We start from the raw sequence: 27,964 nt of genomic DNA on the forward strand, positions 1-27,964 counted from the left end.
TTTTTTTTTTTTTAACTAAAAGAGGAATAACAAGTTATGTTGTTCAGATTTCTTTCTTGCCACCCACCCTTTTCTCCACTCCTCCTCTCCCAAGTCCATTAACAGATTCGGGAAATGCATTCCCAAAGGAATGTGGATAATTTCTACCTCTGACAGTCAGTGATATATCTGTGTGGAACTCAGAGAAATGGCCACATTTAGGTCTCCTGCAGGTCTTAACCCCTCAGTCAGGTGAGGTGTTAACAGTGGGTGGAGGAAGATACAAAAGACCTGGGTTTTGTAGGTTTATGCCTCCATCTTGGGGAGTCCATCCCGCTGAGCACATTCAAGGAAACAAATCAGTAAAATCTGATCCATTTTGCAAGTGCTGTAGCCAGTTATTTAAAAAGGGATATGAATTTTCAAAGCATAAAAGGTTCCAAATTAAGCTCATATATTTTAATGATTTATCTGCACATTTAAAGAATTATGTATTATTAAAGGCATACTGAGCCAGATCCTGCAACCCTGACCCTCACAGCATTTAGACACGTTGTTCTGTTGATTACTGTTATAAAATATTGTAAACTGTATTTGACAAATTAAATAATGATAGAAATGCCACAGCCCATCCTCCTATGCCGCACTAGCACATTCTTATTCACATCATATTCCTGAGCAGAAAAAGCTCCCCATGTTCAGTGCATGCTCTTCAGTCCAAGAAATACTTGAAAAGTCTGCCAAATCTGCTTGTGTGAATCCCAGTGCACTCGTACACGTTCATTGGAAAAAGAGATGTTTTGCCTTGCTAACAGGCTATACAGGCAGTTTGTTTTTTGGCCTCTAGGATGAACATACACAGTATTTCCAAGGCACAGCATTGGCAACAATAATAGCTGCACTTGAAAAATTACACAGGATTTTTAAAATATGTATTTTTCATGATTTGAAATGAAACATTAATTTGATCTCTTAGCAAAATTAAAACCAGTGTTTGTGCACGAACCTGATGGGCAGCCTGTATTTCCAGTGTTGCAGCCAATGTATTTGCGCATTGCTCTGATGCTTTACCATTTCTTAGAGGAGGACTCGATTGCAGACACCCATTTGCTTGGTCCCTAAAATTGGGCAGGAGAAACACACAGGCTACCTGTCTGGAGTCACCGCCCTTCTGCACTGTCTCTTCAAGGACACAGGAGAGTGCACCCATGGAATAGATGGCTCAGCAGCCAGCAGCCCCAGAGTGGCTCACTGTCCCTGCATCCCTCTCCCCATCTTCCCGTATGTAGTGCTGTCACTATTGGTTCCTCTAGCTTTGTTATCTCAATGTGGCAAAATAACTTGCTAGTTTCAGGCAAACTAGCCAAACCCCAACTGAGTGGCAGCAGCCCCATGCTTCATAAAACCACCTTTTTTAACACAGTCCAAGACTGTAGCCTTAGAGAGATGATGGTAAGCATGGATATTTCCTGTCAAGAAGAAGATCCTGCCAACACGTTCTGTATGTATGTTTCCTAATTTATCTACTGTAACAGTGAGGTTGGGCACATTGTTAAATTTTTATACTTTTCAACATTTCCTAGTAGAAAATACTTTTTTAGATAAAGTATTTATTTTATTGGCAACAGTTTTCCTTCACCAAGATGCTCCACTTCTTTGATGAACTGTGCAAGATAAGTTTTCATTGGCAACATCTGGCAACCTGGCAGAATCTGTAGGCAGCTGGATTGCTAGTTGTAGTGTCGCTGCTGGGTCTATCAGTTAATTAAGCTCCTTATGGGCCATCTGGGTTGCTCATCTCTGTTGTTGCCATTTTTCTTTTCCGAGGAACCGTGCACTCTGTGGTCATTTCTTCAAGAGAATGTGCCTGCAGCCTTTGTGTCTGGGCTTCCCTAGCTCATCTTTTTTTACACCAAGCACATTACATTACAGCACAGTTAAGGTTACTCCTTGGTATGACTGCCAGCCACCTCCGGAGATCTTTGCTTGCATTTCAGTCAGGGAAGAGGCAAACACATTGGGTGCCTCCATGGGCAGCTCCCATTGTCTATGTCTGCAGGACTCTCCAAGGCCACACTTCTCACCTGCCTGGTCTGGAGCCACAGCCCTCCTTCTGCTTGCTGAAGACAGGGTTAGGGCTTGTCTCTGAAGTCTCCATATGTAATTGTTGAGAAATAGGGTTTATGGGGAACCAAACTCCCATTGTCATGCAGATGAGATGGCCTGCAGATAAGAGGCAGCCTTTCCTTTGTGCAGGTGCACAACAGAGATCTGTAAGTCTGAGACGGTCAGAGCCTTCTGCCACTCGTGTGGGTGTACTGCATTCTCATTTCTTTTAGGAAGGGTGAGCGATAGGACGTTTGACAACTCTGACGCTAACAAGAGAGGCAAAGCGAAGGGCAGAGACGCTTGGCTGCATGGCCATCCCCGTCCCGATGGAAGCAGCAGGGCCATATGGTGCTGACTGCCCCAAGCAGGGGCTGCAAGGGCTGCCCAGGGCCCTCGTGCTCTGCTTTGGCTTCATGAGATTCAGTCTGTCCTCTGCGCTGCTGCCCCGGTCAGCCCTTGCATCACTTTGATGTTTGAACAAAAACAAGCACGGTGGAATTCCTTTTTTGAAGCCTTTAAGAATTATTTATATTATTTGAAAAAATATAAAATGCAAGTGAAATAGAAATAAATTCTACATAAATATGTATCAGGGCGGTAAGCAAAATTATGTCTTGGTGTCTCAGCCAGCTCTGCAGTGATTTCCTGCACAGTCACATGATGTGTAATAGCAGGAACTTCCCATTGTACATATTTGCTGTTTCACCATCGCATGAAGAACGGTCTTTTAAAAAGCCTCACTCTGCACTCTATCGATCTTTTCTTTTGATTGTGTGTAGGTAAGCCCCTTTTGTAAGTTTTATGAGGTGCAAACATATATGCTATTTTATGCTACCAGTCTATTTATTGGATTAGCTTCAGGATTTGATGCAAAAGCTTAAGATGATATTGAAAACACATATCACTTCTATTGTAGCTAAGAAAATCAGCTTTAGAATTAGAGAGACCTTGTAGCAGGCATTATGTATAGCCCTTTAGCTTTTTAGCAAGGCTGTTCTTCGTTGCTATAGCAACCGAATTAACCATTTCATTAATATAATGGAATAAAACACATTTATTCATTTTTGCACTCACGGGTAATCCACATTCAGCTTTCAGCATACTTGTCAAGCTGTGTCCCTTTCACCTCAGCCCCTGATATTTCCTCAGCGTTTCCAAAGGGCTTTTATTTTAATTTTTCCTCATTGGGGAGAGAGTGAGCTGTTGGTTTTGAAGAATGTTATATTTTTGTAATTAAATTTACCTCCGTTTCATTGGCTAGCTTCCATTTAGCATCCCTTAAGTGGCAAAGCAGACTTCACAGGCAGCATTCGGCGTGAGGAAGCTGAGGTGTTCTTCACAACAGAAAAGAACAAATCATTTAAAATACTGAAGGCCCCCTGCCCACGCGCAGCTCGCAGGCTGGGCTTGGCGTGGTGAGTCCTACTGCAAATACTGACAGAACTCAGCTATGTGTGCTGCCCAAACATTCCCAGTGCTGAACTGCAGTGTGAGAAGCAGATGGAGTGCTACACTCTTTGTTTACCCTGGTTTTAATGTTTCCCAAGCCATGCCCACACTTCGTGATGGTTATTGAAATAATAGCTTAATTAAAACAGTAAGCTCACCATCAGCACAAGGAAGTAGGAGTGCTCCATGCATGTGGCATGGCAGAGGCAACACCAGCCTGTGTTTACATTGCTCTTCTCAAGAAGGGCCACTTCTCTCCTCCCTCTGTGTTCCGTCCCTGCAGAGCTGGTGCAGCATGAGTGTGGCTGTGCTGAGGCATGCCCCGTCCCACACTCCCTTCCAGTTCAGATTCTGGCCAGCAGAAGTGATGAAAAGTAGGACTACCAAGGCACATAAGGCACAGTCAGCCATCGGAGACCTCCTCAGCTGGCACATGCCACTGCTAGTGACAGTGTGGCCAGGTGACATCTGTTGGCCGTGTGTCAGCAGCCAAGTGCCCAGCTGGGTGACAGTGATACTCCAAGACTGGGCCTGCTGGTGTCACCAGCGATGTGACGGTAAGGACAGTACTCAGACAGACACCAGTTCCAGGCTAGTAGTTAAGTGACTGTCCTTCCAAACTGTGGACCAATGCAAATTCATGGGCCAAAGTGCAGCCTGTGAAATTCATTAGTATTAATAATTCCACATCTGAAGTTATTGCAAATGAAACAGAGTAGCTCTAATGCAGGAGGTTGGGTTAGTTGGTTGTCTATTGTTTTGTTTTTTTTCTTCGTAGATTTCTGAAGTTAGTAATGTGAAACTGGAGTTTTACTGGAAACAGAGCAGATGTGTAAATGATTTTGAGAAATGAGTTAATTAACTTTAAACGTATAATCCCTTTCATTAAAAAGACAAGGCATAGAAGTAACTGCACAATAGCATATTGCCTTCTGTAAGACTATTCATTCATTGCTGTTTGAGTGAATGTATAAATGATATAATCTACAAGGGCCGGTAGGTTCTATACCACTCACATGTGCTGCTTTCCCTACCTGAATTACATGGTAAATGCTTCCTCCTATGCGGCTCATTGTTCGAGATGTGCCCCAAGCTCCTGGAGCAGAACGCTGTGCAGCTGGGAAGGGAAAGGCCCACAGCCCACCCTGCACACAGCACCTGAGCACAAAGGCTCTGTGCGTGCTGCAGGCAGCACTGGGGCCACATCCTCCTCCTGCCTTTGTTTCTCTGTGCACTGAGAGCACTCTCCCAGCTGCCCACTAGCACAGCACTAATTTAATTTTACCGGCGCTCACTGTGATGCTGGAGGTGAGGCATCAGAATGAGTGAATGCAGTGTTAATGATAAGCCTTTGAATCAATAGCCTACTTTTGGGCAACCTGTGATTTGGTGTAAGTTTAGCCAGAAGAACATCTCCTTTAGCGGTTAACAAAGAGCTTGTGGTTTCCAACAGCATTGCAGCCAAACAGTAGAGGTCTTTCTGCACGCAGAGACTAGCAGTGGCACGAGGACATATTTATGCCTGTGTGGTTTTTTTTTTAACCTTAGCAATTCTCTCCTATCCTTCACTACAATGTGGCACTTCTTAAAATAACAGATAGGAGCTTCCAATGTTTGACAAATAAGGCAGAGTGATTTGGGTTGGGGCCCTCACCTGAAGCCCATTGAAACTCCTCCTGTCCAGGCAAGAGGAGAAATAGCAGCGTTTAAAGTCAAGGCATCCAAAGAATGGGGCCGCACAGCCACTTCCCTTTCCCTGTTCCCTGGCACAGGCTCCGGTCCCCCGGGACTGAGGAGCGGCACTGCCTAGACCGCAGTGCCCAACATCAGCACTGCTGCTATGGGGAACCTGGCAGTCCTTGTCCCCTCTTAACCTCCTTCTGCATCTATAAAATGAAGGTTAAAAACTTGCTTGCCTCTCTCCTGAGGGCTGTTGTATGGTTGATTAACACTTGAACAATACGCTGCGTCTGTTCCAAGCTGGATATTATTTCACCATCTAGCGCGAAGCCTCTATAAATCAAGCCGTGGTGGCTGGCCCAAAGCCAAACATCCAGGTGAGAACGAGGGCCGCTAAAGACACTGTACAGCCCAGCAACAGGCACAGAGAATGGCCGACGGCTGCTGCCCTAGAGCGCTGTCGGAGCGCCGGCAGCCGCCTACGAGCAGAGCCAGCCCCGGGCCGGGCCCCTGCCGGGGGAAGGAGCGGCTGCGGGCGTGCGCCGACGGCCGCCTCTTTTTCCCGCAGCAGAGGGCAGCGTTTCTCCAGGTCCCGCTAAGAGGAGAGGGAGCGCCCGCTCAGCGGCTGCGGGCTGCGCGGTGCCCCGCTAATTGCTGGGCTCGGCTAATTGTTGGATGCAGAAGTAGTCTAACGCGAGATGCAAGCTACCTCCTGCCTTACAGCCCGTAGCCCGTGCCGCGGAAAGCCTGCGCACTCGGTGCGGCAGAACTTTCCAAGCTTAACTATTTTCCCAACAGCCCGAGGGCTTGCGGCGGTACCCGCGATCCTAACGTTTGTGCTGCGACAAGACACCGCGTCTCCGGTCATACATAAACGTTCGAATACCGACTTTCCCCACCATCTGTGTTGCCCTTCGGTAATGAAGAGAGGTGTAACCTCCAGGTTAGGGCAGCACACACTGATGAGTAACTAATTCAGAGAGATTTCTTTTTCTACTTGGGTGCCTGGATCCATCCCAGTTATCTGTAGCAGTATTTGAGGCCTTAGAAGCAAACTGTTTCCCCCTGGTAGCTCAGCACAGCACCTGGGACTTAGCAGCAGCTCCCCTTTGCCTGCTGCAACAACTCAGGTGTGGGACCATTGGTTACAATGTTAATTGAACTTTCCAGTGCACATGGGTATGGATGAAGCAAGAGGCCAGCAAGGGTCTGGATACCAGAATAAAATTAACATCACAAGAAGAGAAAGGAAAGTGTTACTGTTATACCAGTGCTGCTGAATTGGCCAGACGGAGCTAAAAATAGATAGGAGATGTCTGTATTATAGCAGAACGAGGATGACTTCATGCTACTTAAGCTGAAATGGTATTTTGCTGCATGAAATGTTAGGTGTATAAACAGTGCCTTATATGTACTCATCTGCAATATAGACATGTTTATATATGTATGTTCCATATAGTACAAATTTCATATAGGTCTAGACAGATGTTAATTATTATTCATTGCTGTGTTTCTAAGCATGTCATTTGAAACACTGGTAAAAAGCTATCTGTGGATCTAGCTCCAAATACTTTGTCTGTAACATATGCAGCCCAAAGCCTAGCTTTGAAGGGGGAGTGGGGTGTCAGCAGCACGAAAGGATGTGCCCCTGAGTTGCCTGGTGAGAGCCAGCTTTGCTTTGAAGTTGTATGCAGCCCTGCTATGGGAGTAACAGAATGGCTGTCAGGGCCTGAGGAATCCCTACTCACTATACGAGATGAATTTCCTGCCCTTAAACTACCAGCTTGTAGATCTGCTCCTCTTCCAAGGCCAGGCCTGTGTCTAGACTGAAAATAACACAAAAAATCTGTGCTATCCTCCAGCTTCAAATAACCCCTTAGGGATCTAATCCCTCTATGTGATGTCTTCACTTATCAGCACACTGCCACCAATACCGACCCATCAGTACCAAGGGATGGGAATGAGGTGAAATCCAAACCTCACATGGGCCCTCAGTGCACCAAGAGAAGAGGTGCTGAGGCTGCTTCCCCACTGCGACAGAGCTCACAGACAGCCCCAGAAGCTGCCCCTGGGTTGAGCAAAGTCCCCAGGCTGCTGCCACTGTGGTGTCCAGGGCAGGACTCAATCTCACTGCTCTGCCCACAGGCTGCAGCCTGCTGTATCCAATAACCCATAACTCCTGCCTTACCTGTGCTCACAGCCTTGCATGCCTTCCTTTGCTTTCACTGCAGTAAAAATAGCATGACTGTAAGCAACCTCCCTGCCACTGATTCAGAAGCACAGATGTATTTGAGGGTGAAGACAAAGGCATCTTCGTTCTCCATTGCTCTGAAGTCAGTGGCTTTCCTCTCCTCACCATTGCAGGACATGTCTCCATGTCACCTGTGGGAGCAGGATAGGGAAACCTGAATATTGGCTCTGATAGAAATGGCTCCTCATCTCTGTTCTGCACTGTGAACAGAGCATGCCAGAGCCAAAATGGGAACTGTGATGCAGGTCAGTGTGGCATGCATAGAGATACTCTGATGGCTGGTATGCAATAATTACCTGTGATTATTGCACAGTTCAGCTCATGAGTCAGCCAGGCGTGCTTTCTGCTTCTGAAACATCATTTCACCCCACACACCTTTCTTGACCTCGTACACTCTGCTTCTTTGAAGATGCCTGTGCATTCTGTCAGCTTTATGCATTAATCACACTGCTTGCTCATTACTGCACACTCCAAATCAAAATTAACATCACCTTGTGTATTGCCGAAGCCAGCAGCTGTCTCGGAGCAGGGTGTCAGAATGACCCCTGGGTCCAACAGCCTCCACAAGAATCCAGAAAGGCCTAGAGATGCCTGGGTCACAGCTTACTGCCATGCCCTGGAGCCAGAGCCCTCCGCGGGGCCACAGGACATGTGATGCCCCAGCTCTGTCCTCAGCCCCTCCATTCATTTTTCCATGGGCTGGGCACCCTGCAGCAGCTGTACATGTGGCTGGAGAAAAAGGAACAAGCTAGGAGGGTTTCATTCTTTGCTGCACTTGTTAATTGAAAAATATCACTTTAATTCAATAACAACATATGTTGAATAAACATAATAAGCCAGCAGTAGCAGAGTGGTGATGCTATACTGTCACTTCTGCATTAGCCTTTCGGGTTCAAATGAGTGTGTTGTCAAATGACTCCTTTATAGTATTTGCCAAAACATGTTTACAGAAAGGCTCCGGCACAAGTGTACTGCAACGTGCCAAGGCCACCAAGCGTGCATGTGCTAGGGAGCCCAGCGGCCAATGGGGGATATACCAGGACAGCACAGGAGAGGCTGCTCTGGAGAAGGGGAGAGGGCACATGCCAGTCATTGTGGCATTTCTACTGGCAGTCAGCTGGAAAGATGCAGAACTTATCTCACAAACAGGACTGTTGTGAACTTGGTAAGAGCTTACAAGTTTTAGCGTTTACAGATGGCTTCATTTGGCAGTCATAATTATTATAGGAACCACTAATCTGAAGGGAGCTAAAGGCTGCCAGAAGAAAAGTATTACAATTAGACCAACACCTCAATCCATGAGTACTCATACCTTAGCACCACCTATGTTACAAGGATGTTGGATTTTCCATGGTCAGGAGCCCACTGTCTGTCTATTATTCCTCTCTTTAAATCCCATCAGCCAGAATGTGCTGCAAAGACTCCTGCTGCCATGGACAGGCTGGCTGGAGACACTGAGTGAGGTGGCTGGAGAAGAGAGCACCTGCAGAGCGGGGCAAAATCCTCATTTGCTGAAAGCACTGTTTTGGTCCAAGATGGGGCTGTTGGCAGAAGGAAATCTCATCTGCCTTCTCTCATCATTGTCCTAAGAATGTTTGTTATGGATGGAGAGGTTTCAAATTCAAGTTCAGGGCACCATATCTCTCTGCAATAAAAGCTGCCCCCTGCTCCAGGAGTGGCTTCTAGCCTTTCCTGGCAGCTCTGCTCCTCTGCGCCAGGAAGCATTATAATTCAGCTTAGGTTCAGCAGCCACCTTAGTAGTGGGAGATCTCATTGTTGTCTCTGCACCTATTAATGGTTAATTACAGGAGGAAGAGCTCCGATAACCTATCATGTGCATAAAATACAGAATTTGGCAGAGCTCCATAGAGAGTAACTCTCAGAGAACATTTGTATTTTGAACAGATGCTAAGTCAGGACACCTCACTCCAACAAACAGATGTAGAAAAGGTTTAACATCTCTACCTCTTGCTGGAAGATGTTTCCATCAGCAACAGAGCAACAGTCCTTAACCACGAACTTCAGCAGAACAGCAACAGTAACAAAAATGCTCCATTATTAAAACTAACTCTTGATAAAAGCCAGATTATATCTACAGACAATTTTGCGTGTAACTGCTAGATGCAATTTGCAGAGTGAGTGCCAAATTGCCACACTAATTATTTTTGGGCTGATATTCCCTCTGTGATATGGTAGCATTTGGAGAATGGGGACTAACCAACAAGTGAAGTGTTGAAGTGGGAGATTACTAATAGGGCTTCTGAGAAAGAGAAATATCACAAATACCAATGCAAATACCTCCTCTTCACACACACACTCTCGATTTGCACTAAGCCAACCCAATGCACACAACTGGCCTACCTCTTCGTATCTTTTTGGCACCACTCAGGCAACCAGCAACTACCAGCTATGGGTACAGTGCCAGGGTGGCCAGGCAGGGCACTGCAACCCACCCCATGGCCAGGCCAGGCCTCAGCCCTGCACACATACTGCCTGACAGTGTGCCTGACTCTCAGCTCTGCACTGTTCTGGGGAGGTGGCGGGGCTAGCAAGAAGTTCACTTAATTTGAGTCTATTAGCAGGTCGGTGTCTGCTTTTATTCCTGCTCTCTCGCTAGCAGTTTGTTCTGAGTCAATTTATCAAATTGGATGCTTCTGCACACTGCATAATATGAAATGGAATAGAAAAGCATTCCTGCTGTACTGTAAGGTTTTTGCTTTCCACTCCTTTCCTCGGTCTTATTTTCCCATTTTTGCTGTTGAGCCAGTACTCTACCAAGTTTAAGCAGCATAATTTTAGTCTGGCACTACAGACACAGTGATTAGTGAAAAAAAGCAGGGGAAAAAAAAGGAGTAGGTTGGCGTTAAAGACTTTTAGGTCGTATTTTTCTTCTGTTAAAAAGAGAATTTATATGCATTAAAAGACTAATTACTGGAAGTAGAATATCCATTTAATATCTGATGGGAAACAAATCATCAAATTGCTTTGGATTTTGAATATCAGCAAGTTAATGGACGATAATGAGATTTGACCAAGGAAATAAAGAGTCCAAAACCTGCAAGCAGCAGCAGCAAGGATGCAAACGATGTTTGCTAAAATGCCAACCATTCTCCCTTTGCTGCATGTTCAACTGTAGCAGGGTCTTGGGGCCAAGGGAGCCACACTCACAGCAGGGGCTACTGGGACAGATTGGATGGCTCAAACCATGCCGGCTTGAGAACACCACCAGATCAGTCCTTCATTGCAACAGCATGACGGAAACAGATTTTAATTTAATTTGCACCACCATAAGGCCATAGACATCTAATGCTTGGCATAAATGCATAGGACATCAATCACACCAACAGAGGCCTGCTGCTCTGCGTGCCATGAGCCTGCCGGGAGGCCACAGCCTTTTCCAGACCGCAAGGCTGGGTCTCGCGTCTCAGCACTGCTCCCTGTGAGCAGCACCTCCAAAGAAGTTGAATCCATCCCGATAGAGATCTAATGTGGGCACACAGAGTTTCCTTTGAAGCAATGGGCTTCCCTCTGCCAACCAGTTACCTCTTTTTAATTTTTTTTCGTGTGTATGTTTACACGCACTTACTGATGCGATTGCTTTAGGGTTGCCTCAGAGCAAGATGAACTCAGCCATGGTTTAGCCTGGCCAAGGCTAATCTTATTATAGATAATCTTGTTTACCATGTGTACTGCTCATAAAGCAATTGCCGACTGTTAGCTCATGTTCTCCCCAGCAGCAGCCCCTTAAAGATATCTACAAGGGCTGTACAGGGTAGTTACAGCCCATTCCCACCCAACCTAACACCATCCTGTTAGGCAGGCAGCAACTCTCTGTGCTCACAGCAGTTAGGCTGGGGCCTGCAGCACTGCCAGCCCCACAGCACATTGTCTTGGCTGTAAACTCTCACACCGTGATATTGCCCCACAGAGACTGGACAGCAGCAGCCTTGCTGGCTTCTGGATGCCTTTAGTAACACAGTTCAACTCTGCTCCAGCAGAGCCTTGCCTAAAGGAACAATGCAAACCTTTTCCCCATTACCATTTCAGAAACACACCTAACGCACAGCTCTCTGCCTTTTGCAGATGGCTGCAGGAGGATACATGCAAGAGGAGTACTCCTGCTGCTGGCTTCTGTTGTCTCCAATGAGGTTTCTCCCCCCAAGGTCCACAAGGCCATGCACACACACTACAGGGTTGGGAGCTGCCAGCCCTGTGGGATGGAAGTACCCCGTGCAGCCCCAAGGAGAGAGCCAGCTGCTGTCCCTGTCCATGTGGTTGGATGAGAAGCTACTTCCTTCCTCCCACCACAGAAACAGGGCTACTGCTCTGCATTCTGCTTTCATTTTCTCTCCTGTGCTGTGCTTTCTGATACGCCATCAAATGCTCACACTCCTTTTGAGTTCAGTTGATCTGGACCATGCTGCCATACTAGCAGTCTGGTGCAATAAAGGATTGCAGAACATTTTTACAGGAGGCGGCTTGTGCTCATTTAAAACAAAGATTTATTTTCCTAAAGATCTGGACTATTTTCATATTTTCACTTTGAATCTTCGCTTGTCAATTTTTTTGTGTTATGGTGTCCTAACAGGTGATGATGTTCTATTCACTGCATCATCATCTGTTGGTATCACCAGGTAACATAACTGCCGAAAGTTTCCTGTTTTCAGATCACTTGCTGAAGCAGCGAGGATGGCTGCTCTTAGAACTCACTGCAAGACACTGTGTTGTCTAGACCAGTGTCTGTTTCCTTTCAGCACTGAGCTTGTAATTACTTTTAAATTGCAAGATAAACATGATTGTTTATATTATTTCCTAAAAAATAAATGATTGCAGTCAATATTAAATTGAGAAGTTTTAAATAAACTTTTTTAAGTGAAATCATTGCTTCCTTTTCTAAAACAGAAAGATTCCAAGCAAAACATTTTAAATCAGAATGTTCAGGTCTGTAATCAACATCAATTTAACAGAAGTCTATTGTTTTCTATGAAAAAAATTAATTCCATCAAAAAAATCATTTCCCAGTCAGCCCCACTTGGGTTCATTGAGAGCTGCCCCCGCTGCCTGGCTGTGGAGAGGCAGGAAGATGTGATGTTGCCACTAGCACCTTCCAGAGTCATCCTGATGCACCTACTGTAGGCCAAAGAGGGGAAGTGCTGTCCTTTGACACAAGGAGGCTGTTCAGGCACACTCTCCCACTGTCTACACATTTCTTGAAGACCTCCAGGGATGGTGGCTCCACCACTTCTCTGAGCAGCCTGTTCCAATGCCTGACTACAGTTTCTATGAATACATTTTTCTTAGTATCCCACCTGAACCTCCCTTGAAACAACTTAAGACCATTACCTCTTGTCCTGTTGCCGTTACCTGGGAGAAGAGGTTGACCCCCCACCTCACCACAACCTTCTCTCAGGGAGCTGTAGAGAGTGATACGGTCTCACTTGATCCTCCTCCAGACTAAGCAATTCCAGTTCCCTCAGATGCTCCTCATAAGATTTATGCTCCAGCTTTGATGTCCTTCTCTGGGCACACTCCAAGGTTTCAATTGCTTTCCTGGGCCCCTCTCTGGTGAGGGGTGCAAAACTGAACAGAGTGCTCAAGTTGTGATCTCACCAGTACCAAGCAGAGGAGGATGATCCCCTCCCCAGTCCTGCTGACTGCACTGTTTCCGATACACACCAGGATGCCATTGGCCTTGGCCACCTGGGCACATTGCTGGCTCACATTCAATTAGCTGTCAGCTAACACCCCAGATCCCTTTTCCTCCATGCAGCTTCCAGCCACTCTGCCCCAAGCCTGCAGTATGTGTGGGGTTGCTGCATAGGCCTGAACACATCTTTGAGCAGCCGTAAGAAAGGCACTTCTGGAGTGTGAGCATGGCCAGAGAACAGAGCCACCGATCAGATCCCTCCCATTTCTTTTGCCTGAAGGCACTCTGCCTGCAATTCACTATCAGATGCCTTGATGTTTTCTCCAGCTTTGGCAAATGCAAACACTGTGTTGCTTTCAGTCCCTGAAAGATACATGAAATGAAGATCAGAGAGCTGTTGATGGTTTCTATACTGAGCTATTTTTAATCTTTCCAGGATCCTGCACATTATGCAGCCAAATGGCAAGGGTGATAGTAGCAGCTATTAGCAGGGAAATATTTGCAGGAATTGCATGGGGCTGATGGCTTAGCTGTAAACCCATCCTAGAGAACTTGATTGAAATTTAAAGATGCTTTGGCAGATGCTGTTATTTTCAAAGAGTGAAGACATCAAAGCATGGTTTGTACCACTTATTTTACACTCTTTATGCTCTGTATTTCATGCATTTATATGCAAACAGTAACAAATATTAGTTTATACATTTATAAGGTGCCATTTTAAGGGATAATCCTTCCCAAAGATATATCTATCAAATACCTTAAACTATAAGGTATTGACTAAATTGTTTGCATGTAAATGGCAAAAGGCTAAATAAGTCATAATTGTTTGCCATTCTATTCATCCCTTCAATGTACAGAAGTCCCTTTAAGCACGTAGTTATGCTTTACTATTCTGGAGACTTTCTGCAGGAACAGAATATTTGATAAGCACTGTGAATATGTAAAAAAAAAAACTATTAAAAAATGCACTGCATTGAATTTGTCTCCATTTTTTTCCCATGGCTTCAGCAAGGAATTAAGGAGCAATCCAATGCATTAAAAATTGGTTGTTCCTGTCTAATATCAGTTAGAAAAAAAAAACAAAATTCTTCTTTACCCATCTTATCTTCAACTATGATTTTTTGGGTTTCTTGGTCTGGTCCAGTGCCAGATTTGAAAAATTTGGATATTTAAAGGAATTACATTGAGCTCTACTACAGCTTTCTCTGCAGGCTTTGGCAGCTATTCCAACAGAAGCAGTAAATAGGCAGAAGCCGAGGACCTGGCACATGACAAATGAGGCTGGAGATGAGCACTCCGAGCTGGGATGCACCCAGGCGAAAGAGGCCAGCAACAGAAATGATGGACACAGCTGGGGCAGGGCAGGGGACAGGGCTTGCTAGGATAGCACTTCGCTTTAAGAAATCCAGAAATATGTCAGCACCTTAAAATTTGGAGACCTGGAAAGTGGTACTAAATGATGACTTCAGAGTCTACAAAATGAATCCCATGAGGACAGTTTTCAACCTTAAAAAGACAAAATATTGACAAAGAGAAATGATGTTGTCTATGCTACTACCCTGGCATTCCTCATTCGTAAGTGCTCGGGCATGGATTGTTCTTCCATCGAGATGCACATTCATCATTGCAGACCTAAATAAAAACATGGCAGAAGGTGCCGAGCAAATCTGGAACTGATGAAAGAGCCAGAGAATATGAATGGAGCAAGCAAAAGAGACCACGGCGAGATTCAGAACGTAGGCCAAGCTCACACCGCACTTGCAATCAAGTGTTTACTGTCTGCCCCAAAATCACTCTGCTCCCATCCGTGTTCCCTTCAGCCTGAACAATGCAACATTTCAATCTTCTTTAAATTCAAGGACACCGAGTCCCTGAGTGCCCTGCTTGCTAGCACTGAATGGGAAAACAAACCTGCCCGGGCCTTAACAGCATCTTAGCTTACGTCAGTGATGCAGAACATATTGCTTCAAATGCATATTCTTCTAGGGGTGCCATCCATCCACCCTGACAAGAAATAGAGAGCTTCCTCCCTTTATCATGTCTGAGAGGAAAAAATGTGTGAAGCAAAGCTAAAAGTGTGAAATGCAAATGGAAGTCGCCACATCACGGTAATACATTCCTTATACTGTCTAGTAGCATTGCAGGGATACAGCTTGGGTATGCTAATGTCCCCAACAGATGGCACGTCGTTGCTGCCTACACAGAAGAGGCACAGGAGCAAGACATGACACACAAGGGACAGTGTACCACTGGCTGTGCTCTGCTGCCATGGATCTGGGGACAGGGGATCAGCACTCAGAGCCTGTGCTGCTGGAGGTGGTATAGGCTGCACTTGTCAAACAAGTGAAGAAGGATTCATGTGTTGTGGGGTTCTTTTTATTTGGCAAAACCACTTTAAAAATAATTTTGATAAAGTACAGGAGTAATATTATAGTAATGTAATATAATATAATATGGAGATGGGCATCCACATTTTCTTTCCCTACAAACGCTTATGAACAAAGGTATAACAGAAATTCTGTATAGAAAAAGAGTTTTCTTGTTTTACTCAGGGCCACATCTCAGTAAGAAAGGCATACATAAGCACCGCTAGCATCCCAACGTTTCTCTCAGCATATCTTGTTTTCTGTCAGTATGGCCCAAACAATAATTCGGAATAAAAAAAACTGTCATGGCAAAGTGTTATGCTATTTATTTAACTGCCTTCACCGGGAATGACTGCACTGCATCTTATTAAAACAAAAAGTCATAACTGAATTGAAATAGTAATAAAAATCTACAGCTTATAAAAGGCCTAATTTGAGCCAGCAGTCCTTTCTAAATATTCCCAAGTGATGACATTATTATAATACTTTCATTCTTCCCAAAAAAGAATTTAGATAAAAATCCACTGAAATACTGTGTATGGTTTCAGTTCTTATTTACAAACACATCATGGGCCACGTGAAAGACATGGAAGACTGCTTGATGTCATCGCTGGGTAAACCCTCTCAGACAAGCCCTGCGGGAGCAGTGTCCGGGCTGCTGCTGTGCTGACCACATGTGCTGTGGCCCGAGCTGTCCCTGGTCTCCCCCAGGGGCCATCCTGGCTCTGCCCTTCCTGCATCCTCTGCCACCTCACGGCAGTGCCAATCCCCATGTCCCTACATGGTGGCACTACAGATTGCCACAGAGCCTGGAGTAGCCTGCTGTCTTTCAGGTATTTATGCTGTCAGGTTGATTTGAAATTGTGTGGTACAGCTGAAAAGTTCAAAAAGAGGGAAAGCAGCAAGCTAACAAGTCTGTAGCGTGAGAACATAGCTCTCGTTTCCTTGGGAAATGGAGCTGCAGTAACAGCACTGCTTTGATCCCTGAAGAAGCCGTGTGAGAACAACTTAATTATTGAGAAGTGTTGAGGATTCAAGAATGCCATTGGTGGCAACTTTGGAATGTCGATCATTTTTATCCAGTGGAAAATACTACATTTAGTTTTTGAATAAAAGAAATAAAAAGCAAAGAATGTCACTGTCAGTGTTTTGAGCTTTTTTTTCTGCTGTATGTTTTAAGTGCTTAGAGCACAGGGGGCCAAACATCCTGGTGCAACCTCTGCAATCTTTAAAACCACCAGTGAGAAACAGTACATGATATCATAGACACAGTAAACAAATATAAAACCTGTTTTACTATTAAAACAAGTTTGCTAGTAAATGATTAGTAAACTGCTCATTTGCTTGTCCAAAACATGATCACTTCTGCTCTCACTCAAATGAAAAGTCTCTGTGAATGCAAAACTCATAGGAAATGGTGTTAATAAGGTAAGCTAGCCTGTACAGCCAGCCTGTAGCACTTTGGATGCCGAGCTGTAAAGGAAGAGCCAGGAGTCAGGATATAGCTTTAGAAATCTTATGTGTGTGGAAAAGTAAATGTTAAACTCAGACTTTTAATGAAGATAACTTTCTCTACAAGACTAAATGAACAGGATAGGACACTGGTTCTCCACAGTGTAACTGACTTGTACCAAATCTACACTGCTGGGAGGGCAGACTGGCACCTGCAGATAGGCAGAGATAGAACTGCATTGTCTTGGCTGACCTGGAATGGTCCATCCCAGATGCTCATGGTTTATAAAGTAAATTTATCACACTGAAAGCAAGGATAATATGGAGTCACTTCAAAAGCCACATCAGGAAAAACTAGTCCTTGGCATCTTTCAAATTTGACTTCTACTACACTTAGACATATGCTCTGTAAACTTTTGATAAGAGCTGGAAAACATCCATGGAGAATCTTCCTGCTTCACATGTTGCCCTGAGTTCTAGCTAGATCCACTTGATGGTTCTGGATTTGCCAGAATTCAATCTGTGCAGCTCTCACCTAACTCCTCCTGTAGGCACCTCACTCCAAAACTCAGACCCCTCAAAGCCTTCTTACAGCCACTGGGCCACACAGGAGATGGCCCCCAAAGTTCTGTGGTAAAATCAACATGGAAAGTCTTTCTTTCAGTAAGAGTGTAACCACCAATGTCCTACCAGTTTGAGAAGTAAAATAGGTAATGTTCCCAGAGTCCGTAACTCGATTGTTCTGCCTATCCTAATTTGAAAAAAAAGATAATAACTATACTGAAAGAATTCAATAGAACAAACTATTTGCATATGCTAACTCTCTTATTAATCTCTTCTTCTACTCTTAAAGGCCACCAATGTCTCAGCTTGATCCAATTACTGCATTGCTCAGCTCATCACACAGACCATTTTTATTCCCTCCTTTTCTTCAGAGCTGAGCCTCATTAATGGGAAATGTGACAGGCCCAATCAGTGCTAAATCCAAACTCACAGGTTAGTTCTGTATTTGGAAGCAACCTTAGGTTTCTTGAACTTTTATTCAACACAAAAGCAGCCTCTTGGCACTTGCATGCTTTAATGGATTTGTGCTATTTACAGTAATTCTATATTCATCTTTTTTCCTCCATAATATCCTCTAATAAAGTCATATATATATATAAACATACATGTTTATATAATTCCATACTGCCTTGGAACACCTTTCAATACTCTGGTAAAACATCAGAAAGATATTTTTCAATGAATTGAAAAGATCCTTGCACTTTTTTCACTCTGCTATTCTATATGGAAGAGATGCTTGATGAGAAAATGCAGCTGTAAGATATCTTTAAGCCTGAATCAATCTGAATAGACAGAGGTCTATTTCTATATTCTTCTTGTTTTTCAATTTTAACTCTCTTGTAAAGCCTCCTAGATACACAGCAGGAAATAAGGTATAGTTCGTCCACAAAAGCTTTTAAAGAAAAATGAGTACTTGAGCTTTCCCAGGTCAGAAAATTTCCACTGTAACATTTCAACATAAATTAGCATATAAGCCATTGCTATGTGTTTAACTACTCAAGAGTAAAATAAAGACTTTCAAAAGCAATGCAGTGTGTGTGCTGTGGACCTCTAGTACAGCCCCATTGCTCAGTGCCCTGATCGCAGTGCTTTCAGCGCTGTTACTGACGCTCCCTGCTAAGGCAGATCCCAGCTCTGCTCTGCAGCTCACTGCAGCCTTTCGTGGGTACCTCACACATTCATCTGCTAGCATATTCCTTATTTCAAAAAGTTTCAGTTTTTACAAGAAAACCAATGTCTAATTGCAGCTGAGATTATGACGTGAAAAACTCAATTTTTTTTAGCCTGAGAATTCCATTCCTAGATTTTCTCATACACCTAGAGCTCACGTAGCCCAAAAAGACTGAGAGAAAAGCAACAAAGGAGCTGTAGGACTTGAGTGCCATCAAACTCAGTCTCCCAGGTGGGTGTTGGGAGGTCACACTGTTTAGGAATGCTATTACCAATGTGTGGCAGACATGATCCTTACTAGTCCTGCAGCTCCAACTGCCTACCCTCAGCTCAGCACACTTACACACACATATTCTGCAAGAGCCTTCCCTTAAATTCCAGTCTGGAATAAGCTAAAACATACAAGTACAATTTCTAGTATCATACAAGGCAGTGATCTCACCACACACTGTTAAAGAGTGGAGATACAAGCCGCAGCAATGCACAACGAGATACAGAAGCTAAACCAAGTGCTGCTTTACCACAGAAAACAAACATGGCAAATGAAAAACAATAATAAAAAGAACAGGTTGACCCTCTCCCGCTCTCTAATTTCAGCTTTACAGGAAGTAGATGGACAAATAAATGCTGGCCAACACAGCGGCTCTGCGGTGCCATCTCACACCAGACCCCACGCCTGAATCCAGACTCCTGTGTGCCATGCTGCACAGGTATCTGAGGCAGTGAGTCTCCAAAATGTACCATAACTTCTTCAGGAGCCTCTGCTTAGCCCACCAGGGCTTAATCCATCCATGGAGTTGAGCCAAAACAAACAAAATCATGCTTGGGGTAAATGTGTCCATTTTGTGATGTGCCAGTATCTGCGCATCACAGCTGGGAGGGGTTCGAGCCCTTCTCCGTCAGTGAGCACAGCCACAGCGAAAGGAAAAGGTATGTTACAAGCTGTAACTGCAGAAGATGTGGACTGCTATGCAAGGTGTTCTTTGCCCCAGCGCAGAGAATCTCTCCAAGCTTCACCCTTATCGCTGACTTCAGAAAATGGAAGCCAAACAGTAGTTTAAGAATGGCTCCAGCCCCTGCCTTGCAGACTGCATGCCCTGAGTAACAGAGGGAATCTTTTGAGGGAAACCAGAAAAAAGCTGCTGTCTTTAAAATGTCTACATTTTAAATGGAAAAGAAATGCAGGCTATGTGCCTTTTACCTTCCAATGACTTCTGTGACAACATCTGGGAGCAAATCCTCATGTGGGAGCTGGAGGGCAGGGTGCGGTGCTGAGGACAGAGGGGCCATGCTCAGGTGTTGGACTCTGGAATCATCTCCTCTGGTAATGCTGCTGCATGCACATAGCCTGTGGCAGCAGGATGCAGGGCAACTGGAGCATGGCATCTTCCTGACACCATGAGATGGCTAAAATAATAAAAAAGAAAGAAAGAAAAAAAAAAACTAAGTAGGGGAAGCTGGAGTAGATTGCTCCCTGACCACGGAGCAGCCACCAGCTCCCTGGCACACCTCCACCCTGCAAGCTTTTGGTCCAAAAGGCCCCTCAGCACCAGGAGAAGCCACAGGAAGATGGATGAGGCTTCTCAGGCAGGCTGGCCAGACCCCTACACAGAGGCACATCTCCAACAAGGCTATCTCCAACACTGTGGAACTGGAGCAAAGGTGGCCATGCCATTGTATGCCAATTGCTGGTGACTGCCGTGAGCCAACCTGTGCCCACACCAGGAGCAGTGACTGCTTCTTTTTAATGTAGGACCTTGAATCCAATATTGAAAAGTTAAGTGTGGGAGGGATTATTTAACATTCTACCACAATTCCAGGAAAGAAAACAAAGGTCGGGTTTTTTCCTCCCTTACATTAGACTGCTGGGAAGATTTAGGAAGCATTTAGAGTAGTCTGGCCTTGAAATGATGACGAGTCCCAGATTTTGCTGTCCTGGTATATTAAAATACAGGGCTCACGCTGCAGATGAAGGCACACACTTTCAGTAGCATACTGCTCAGTCCTGAGAGAACTGAGATGATTCTACATACGACCAGAAGCAAGATTTCAGATACCATGGGAGCTTCAACGTCAAAATTTAGGTGCCTTCTAATTTAGGCCCATCACAGGCAAGCGCCATGGCTGTTTGAAGGAGTGTAGTCTGACAGACTGAGGTGCGCAAAGTGGCACTGATGTATGCAGGAATTTTAGCAGTACTTTTGCAAACTCTGTCTTCCTGCAAGTCACCTACATAAAGCTCATTTTTAAGCTCAAACATCTTGGCTTCTCCCTGTGGTAAAGTTCATCTCACAGTACCACAGAAAAAAAAAAAAAAAACCACAAAACTGGGTTCTGCATTTCTCATGTGAAATTTGGATATTTTGTTTATTTCTGTGTTCATCCAGCCACAAGACAGAAGCAGACATGAAAAAAAAAATGGCTCAGTAGTCTGGATATTTACAACCCATCCACAAGATGGAAGCAGGAGCAGTACGCTTCAGACCAAGTTTGCAATAGTAGTGGTATTTCAGAAATGTGCTTAGACAACTCTTAAATCTCCCTTCCAGTCCTGCTTTTCTTGCTAACTGCATGTCCAGTGAAGGCCAAGTCTGTGGCACTGCACCTCTGCCTGGTGGCCCCAGCAACAGCTCTGTCTTGGCCATGTCTACCTCTGGTGGGACAATGCTAACAGCGAGCCATGTCCTTTCCTGCCTCCCTTCACAGCCTTTAACACATTCAGATCTCCAAGTCACCTCTCAAGCCACTGAAGCATTGTGTAGTGCGCCAGTTTACATTTTAACAGGAAAGCTTTACCTTTCTCTTTACACCCTTAGAAGACCTAAAATTCCCACTGATTGTGCAACAAGACAGCAATCTGTGTCTTATGATGAGGGACAAGATTATTTCCCTAGTTCTTACCATCAGTAACAGACTCAAAGTATATTAGCACATAGTTTAAGAGGAATTATCATCTTTTTAATAGATCACATACTGAGTCACAAGTTACATATTCAACAGAAAAATCAAGCTAATTGTTCACTTATTCTAACATATCCCTGAAGGATAATCAACCTCTGCAGAGCTGTTTCTTAGTTGAAAACTAAATAATTAAGCTGGAGAAATGCATTTCTCTTTCAAGATTCTCTCTGTATTCTCTTTTATTCTTCTTTGCACCAAACACATTAGTATAAACATAAGCTATTGACTTTAATTAAAAATTAAAATTAGCTTGTTTTGTTTTGTTAAATCCATAGATGAAAAACAAAAGAGACTGTCAAGACAGAAAAAGAAAACATGGCAGCCTTCCTGCCACCCCTCATCCCTACCTTTTGCACAGCTAACTGATCGTGCTGCTCAGCAACATCTTCCTGAGCGTATCTGAAGAGCCTCCCGGAGGGTTTGTCGTACCTGGGCTTCTGCTAGCAACAGTGGCTGCACGTGATGCAAAGAAATAGACAGGGATATTAAATGATAGATCTGTGAAGCCTTCAGATTTGATAGAATCTTCTTTATTAATTTAATCTATTACTGGCTAATTGCTTAGATACTGTAAATCTGCAAAGGTCAATTCTTGAAATCACCAAACAATAAAAAGGTATGAACAGCTAACAAGTCCTAATACAATCAGAATGTTAATCAATAGTCTAAATGAAGCCTTGTATTGCCAATGATGCATGAAAATATATTATTGTTGTGGACTACAAGCATGGGTTCCGCTGAAACCGATAAAATACAAAGCTATGTATTTAGAGACAAATGCAGTATGAACAGCATCTGTAAATACTAATTGCACAATGAATGCTTTCAACAGAGTATCTGCAAGGAGACATTTCATCAAAAAGCTACTTCTTGCACAAACCAAAAACAGGAAAAAGAGTGCTGATGCAGTACCTGACAAAGGCCAGCTCTGAACTAAACCGAGTTAATGCGAGAAGTTGTTTATACATATAAATACTGCATTGTAAAGTGAATATTTTTACACATTAAGCCTTCATAAACTCACTTACCAACCCTGCAGCCTGACACTAGCCAGGCTCCTTCAGCTGCTCCACTCAGACAGTGGTGCCAGGAGAAGAGTTACCTCAGTGCTCACCGCTGCAGCAGGAAGCACACACTCATCACTCAGACCCTGCTTTGCTGGAATGCTTTATGCCCAGTTAGTTAAGTCCTGTTTTCCTGAGTTTTTAAACTTCTGAGGAATTCTGAGGAACAATTACATTTTTGATCCATGTCTGAACTCCAAAAGACTGCAGAGCAGTGTTCTGTTTGCAGGAGCAATTTAGTTTTATTAAGCAGCGTGACACAGATGAAGTGAGCTGAGCTCAGCTTGGTGCAGCACTTTGCAGCAGTCAGCAGCAGCCGCCCATCAGTCTAGAACCTGATTGCCCAGAGACACACTGCAAGGAAAGGTGTTGAAAATCCCTCTTCTCACTTACATGCCAGCCAAACTAGACACCCCATTTCACCCCTGATATTATTGAAGGAATTTCTCATGGCGGTGGAGGTTTGGCAAACTATAATTCTCAGGAAATATTTTTGTATTTCTCTGTTTAGATTAAACCTCTTTGCCAAACTGCTGTTTGTGGAGGTCATTTCATTTTCATGGCATTGTTATAATATATTTTACAAGCAGCGTAGGTAGCACTTACTGTAGAGCCTGGATTACTTATTTTCCCTTGCTGGTGGGAAAATAGAACACTTAAAACCAGTTGGCAACACAAAGAGTCAGACCTGCTACAGGCAGGCCTTCAATTGCTTTTGTAAAAAGGTCCATTAGCAGGTTTGATCTGAGCAAGGAGGTCTTGGAGTTTACTGTATCGGTCTGATTCCTTCTTACATAAATCCTGCTTACAAATTTTAGAAGTATTGAATTAGAGAAATCTGGTTTTCAGGGACAGGCATGGATGCTGGGAATATATAATAACACACTCTTATGTTTTTGGTAGAAAAAAGGAAGCATTATTCTTTCTGAACATTTCCTTCCTCTTTATATCTTCAGATACTCTGCTTTCTCTAAGGTCATTGCATGAATATAAGATACACCATTCTGGAAACTAAATTAGCCCTCATTTACTGGGAAGTTGAATGCAGCCAGACTAATGGTGGTGCAAATATAATTGGTTCCCAACATGTGTCAGTGTGTATACTCCTCAAGCCACGGAAAAGATGCATTATGGGACTAATTTTTAAATGTTAATGGATATTGGATGTTTGCCAGACACCCAGCTGTGCACAAAACATTGAGATGGTAAATAGCTCTTGATCTGTTTAGAAACAAATTATAATGGGTGTTTGGATTCCACATGACTGAAGGCATGGTAACCAGCACAGGCTCACAGACTGACCCTATTAACTGCACTGAGGGGAATGCTCCAATTTTTAAAATCAAGATAAGAGACATAAAATAAGGCTATTAAGATGGTGTTTAAATTATTTTAGATTAATATTAAACAGAATCCCAGCAGCTACCCATAGCACCTGTTACCACTGCCTTAGTAAGATACCTTATTTCAGGCAGCTTTTTGCTACGTTTGTTTGGAAAGAGGTCAGAAAGATGACGTTTTCTTCACTCAGTTAATTTGACTCTAAAGCTGAGATCTGAATGAAGTCCTTACCTGCACTTAGAGAACTAAATCTCTCCTGCCACACATTAGCAATAGGTCTCCCTGAGCTGCACCAGCAAATGAGATGACTTCTCTTTTGATGTGCAATTCTCTCTTTTATTTTAATATTAAAATCCACGAATGTGAGTATTTGCAGGAGAGTCTCTACTTGAAAAAATGTCTTACTAATTGTTTTCATTTGGTCTGCTGAATCCAATAGGAAACCATTGGATTGCTGGACAATCAGATGGATTAGGCACTTTTTATTACTATTCATTAGAGGAAAGTGTCATTTACAACAATGGAAGAGATCTCTTTTCCATAAAGCAGTGTGATCAGCAGGCTGAAAATCCCTTTCACAAATAAGACAACCATGGGTATACTTAGGAGACCTTCTCCTATAGGAATGTATTTTTTATGTTTGAAAACCTATGAAAAGAGCTTTCCAGCTTAGGACATGATGAATTCATCCCAGGATATTAAAGATACTAAAGTTTCTCTGTTTAAAAAAAAGAAAAAAGGGAAGGACTCAAGTCTACCCAAAAACTGGGTATACAATGACTGATGCTAAGTTTAGGTGATTCTCCAGGTAACTTTAAAGCTGCAGTTTTGTATCTTGAATCTGTGCTTCTTGACATCTATTCTGCATAACTGTTTATAACTGACTGCTGACTGCTGGTTTTGGTTCCTTACATAGACTGTTCTCAATGATCTGAAATGTGCTAATGAATTTGAAAAGGAAGCTTGAATATAACCTTTTATATTTCTTCAAAATTAATTTTCTCTGCCTTCTCAAAAGAACATGCCTTTAATCAAATTTAGAACATTTCCAAAAATATCATCATCCTGGTCATTAGGAAACATACGAAATTCTAGGAGACACCATCAAAACATGCCAGGGGATATTTTTTCCTGACAGACCTAGAATCTCGAGACATTCTTAGAGAACAACTATAGATTTGGGGGAAATATTTTTCATTTCACCAATTTAAAGTGCTTAAAAAAGAAAGAATGAAAGCAGTGAACAAAAGTCCTTTCCTCTGTCCTGTGAACTGGCTCTGCATACCATGAGACAAGGTCTGCCCATGGAGATGTCCCCCAGGCCTGCTGCCGCCCCATGCAGGAGGATGGCATCACTACCTCCCAGCGCAGCCCTGGCAAATGGGAGTAGAATCTGTGACTTGCTGCCAATGCTGAGCTGCCAGCTCATGCCTCCTCTGCCATCATCAGACAGATTGCAACAAGCCAATGCCCTGCTGTAACAAAAGGGTGAAAACGAGCTTATTGTCCATTGCTCATCCTGGCTTGGGGTTTACAAGGAGCATATGCACTTGACACTACAGGCAATTCACACACCTCTACAAGGCTATTAATACATTCATCGTAGCTGCAAGCAAACAAGTGGGGCTTCTTTTTCCTGGGAACCCACTGATTCACTCTCAGGATTCAGACAGCACGACTACCTCAAGGACTGAGCTTAACCTTCATTTACATTAGCACGAATCTAAAATAATTCCACTAATGCTGGAGATTCTACTCTTAATTTTCAAAAGCAAAAGAGAGCAGAATCTAACCAGAAGCATTCAGCATTTGAACGACCTGCATCCGAAGTGTGTTTTCACAGATGCAAAGTAATTTCATTATAGTATTCTGAAAAATCTTTTACTTGCATAACTTGTTTCCATTTCTTTTTAGTGTAATGAGATTTCATGATGAAAGCCAAATACAATCTAGTATAGCAAAAGTGCATGTTACGCTGATCCTAATAAGCCCAATGAAAATCAATAATGCTGCTAGTTTCCCTGAAATCAGGCTTCATAAGCTCCAAGCACTGTGTTCTGCCTAAAGCAGAGTATTAGCAGCTTATAAAAGACATATTTCCTAGTAGAAAACCTGAAAACAATTACACTTGAGGAAAAAAATAGTTATTATAAAAAACAAGAATAACAGAAGATAGTTGTCTCCTATCCTCAAACTGCTGGCAAAAACTCCATTCCCTTCCAGTCCCCAACCATAACCAAACTGCCTCAGTGGCTGCAGTCTACGTGATGTGAGTCACCAGCCCCCGACTTTCTTCCCCAATAAGAGGAGACCAATATTGTCCACTCTGTTTTCTGAACAAGGATAAGAGATTTTGTTCTTTGAGCAGAAAACCTACAATCACTGGCATAAAAATGAGAAGTATAATAAAACCAGGGGAAAAAAAAAAATAAGCACACTGCAACACAGATTGATATTAAAAAAATCAGGCAGCCTGCTATCAGTTTTGAAAATACGCATATATCTTCCATCATATTTCACTCCTTTTGCTTCTTGCTTGCCTTGCATTCAGTAGTAGGCAATACCAAATTAAGAATGAAAAGGAAGAAAAATCTGAGAGCAAAGATGAAATGAGAACACACAGACACACATCAGAACACAAGAACAGGCAGGAAGCGCTATGCTTAGCCATATATAGTACGTCAGAGAGTAATACCCATGATTCTGTAGGGTTTCATACTACAGCATGTATTTCAAACAAAGATCTTTGCGATTTGCCTCCTCTTAAATAAGCTAATAAACTCAGGAAGCTCCAAACACAATTTCCATTGCATTAATGAGCTATTTGCTTTTTTTTTTTCCCCTTTGCATAAGAAAATGTTTCTGTGTAATGACCTACCTTATGAATGACCTGGGGAAATAATTTTGGGTTTCTTTAAAATGCAACCATTTGTTTCTTACTAGTGAGCTCAATTTCACTCGAAGTTACAGAGTGAACGGCAACAGGCTCTTTGCAATATTGATAGCCAAAGGTGCATAATTACTTCCAGTTTACTATTAAAACGATATTTAAATAATTCAGCATGCCGTTGCTTTATTCTCTTTTTAATGATATACTATTAACAGGTTGACAGATCTGCAAGAGTGAGGCATTTTATGAATTTTTTGAATTAGGAAACTCTTACAGAAGCAAATGTAAGCATGAGTTTTATTTTGTATAATTTTTGCATTATAAAGTCCTCCCTCAGGACAGGAATATATTGAATATTTGCAAGTGTGTAACTTCATGTAAGCGGTGTGTTTGTATTTATTTACTAAACATAAGTGCGCCAATTCCAAACACAACAATCTCACACACAGACCGCAGATACGTACCATGGAGAACCAGGTGCCATGGATACATGGGAGATGTACTCTAGCTTTGGCAGGGGGTGGGGCACAGCTCACTCCAGCTAGTTCATAGGTTGTAACGGCTTGTGCCCATACATCACAGGTGTACAGTACTGTTGCTATGGAGACTGCTCAAATGAGCAGGAAATTTCCTTTTGATAAAGTTATATTCTTAGGCAGAGGAAGAAGCATCAAATATGGTGTTTGTTAACGTTTGAGACATGCTCTGTAAGAAACAACAGACTTACTTAAATAGGAAGCATATTTTCTCCTAGTGGAGTCAACACCTGTAAGGAACACCTTGGAAGCAGGCTATGCAGGTGGGAGCACCCCTGTAACATGACTGCTATTTCCCTACAGAGCCCAGCAGCAGAACCACGGGGCAGGAGAGCACTTGCACTGCTCCATGGGTAAGCAGCATTGCTGGCTGGAAACACAGCTGGGCTGTGTGCGACTGACACATGGGAAATCTCAGGCAAACATTTCATAAGTTCTATCTTATGTAAAAACTTCAATATCTGCTAAGCAAAGAAATTGAACTTCAGATGAGCTGTCTTTCTGA

General features: G+C 43.4%; 1 long non-coding RNA gene across 2 annotated transcripts; it reads right to left on the reverse strand.

Moving 5' to 3' along the window:
* Positions 1-27,964, reverse strand: LOC104912271. 2 transcript variants are annotated; one of them, XR_004160725.1, is made up of 5 exons: positions 27,388-27,964; positions 21,976-22,081; positions 19,869-20,074; positions 7,406-7,599; positions 1-3,422 (listed from the first exon to the last, which is right to left on the reverse strand). It is a non-coding gene; the product is annotated as an uncharacterized LOC104912271 (long non-coding RNA). The 2 variants fall into 2 exon arrangements; XR_004160724.1 differs by lacking the exon at positions 1-3,422 and having other exon boundaries at positions 6,086-7,599; positions 27,388-27,958.

The sequence above is a fragment of the Meleagris gallopavo genome, chromosome 10 (assembly GCF_000146605.3).
Source record: "Meleagris gallopavo isolate NT-WF06-2002-E0010 breed Aviagen turkey brand Nicholas breeding stock chromosome 10, Turkey_5.1, whole genome shotgun sequence".
Taxonomy (NCBI): Eukaryota; Metazoa; Chordata; class Aves; order Galliformes; family Phasianidae; genus Meleagris; species Meleagris gallopavo.